Source organism: Charadrius vociferus, unplaced genomic scaffold (assembly GCF_000708025.1).
Source record: "Charadrius vociferus isolate BGI_N301 unplaced genomic scaffold, ASM70802v2 scaffold229, whole genome shotgun sequence".
Classification (NCBI taxonomy): domain Eukaryota; kingdom Metazoa; phylum Chordata; class Aves; order Charadriiformes; family Charadriidae; genus Charadrius; species Charadrius vociferus.
Window position 1 is genome coordinate 25,454 of NW_009649926.1, and position 1,421 is coordinate 26,874.

Sequence of the window (1,421 nt, forward strand, 5' to 3'; positions counted from 1 at the left end):
TGCCAGGGAAGTACCGGCCGTGCCGAAATGCAGCAGTCGGCCATAGGGGTGTCTGGGGGTGGAGTGGGGGGGAGCAGTGCACAGAGACAGGGGTGCCGGGGGGGGTCTCCCCAGGTTGGAGTGGGGGGAGCACAGCACGTGGGGGTTTAGGGCACCCTGCTCATCTCTCTGCCTGCACCCCAGGGCTGTGCCCGCCCCAGCATCCTCCCTCTCCCCCAGTTCCCAGGCTGAATCCCTCCCTCTCTCCCAGTTTTCAGGGTGATATTCTTCCCTCCCCCCACCTTCCCACAACCATCTCCCTCCGTCTCCCCATCACCCAGGACCATATCCCTCCTTCTCCCCATTTCCCATGGTCATCTCCCTCCCTCTCCCCAGTTCCCACAGTCACACCTCTCCCTCTCCCCACTTCCCACAATAATACCTGTCCCTCTCCTCAGTTTCTACCACCATCTCCCTCCCTCTCCCCAGTTTCCACAACCATACTCCTCCCTCTCCCCACAACCACCACCTCTCCATCTCCCCAGCTCCTACAACCATGCCCCTCCATCTCCTCAATTTCCACGACCATCTCCCTTTCTCTCCCCACTTCCCACAATATTTGTCCTTCTCTCCAGTTCCCATGACCATCTGTCTGCCTTTCCCCAGTTTCCACCATCATCTCTCTCTCCCAACTTCCCACAATAATACCTGTCCCTCTCCCCAGTTCCCACTACCATCACCTCTCCATCTCCCCAGCTCCTACAACCATCTCCCTCCCTCTCCCCAGTTCCCACAATAAATATTCATCCCTCTCCCCGGTTCCCACGACCATCTCTCTCTCCCCACTTCTCACAATAATACCCCTTCCTCCCACCATGTCCCACGGCCATTTCCGTCTCCCTGTTCCCATGACCATCTCCCTCCCCCTGTTTCCCACGGCCACCTCCCTGTCCCCAGCTCCCAGGGCCGTTTCCCTCCCTCTCCCTCCCCACCTGCTCTTTCCCCCCATCCCATCTGCTCGCCGGGCCCTGACCCCGACCCTGCTGGAAGGTAATTAATATTTGACAGCACATTAGCGGGACCCGCTTGGCTGGCGGCCGACGGGGGAAAGGTCGTGCCCCTCCATTACATCCCTCCCAGGGAGCAGGGGCTGCTCTCAGGGGGGGTGTCATCTCAGCACCCACCATGGGGCAGGAATCGGGGGGCTGTGACCCCCCTGCCCCACTGGAGATCATCCCCAGGATCTGGCCATCCAGCCCCACTGGCACGTCTGTGGCCTCGGTGGCATGCGGAGGATGCAGGCGCCTGTCCCTGTCCGTGCCCCTCCATGGGGGAAGGCGGGGGGGGGCCTTTGCTGGCCGGAGTCCCGGGAGCGTGGGAGGGAGCGCGGTGGCAGGGCTGCAGGGGCGGAGGGACGGACAGCTGCGGGGGCACCGAAATAG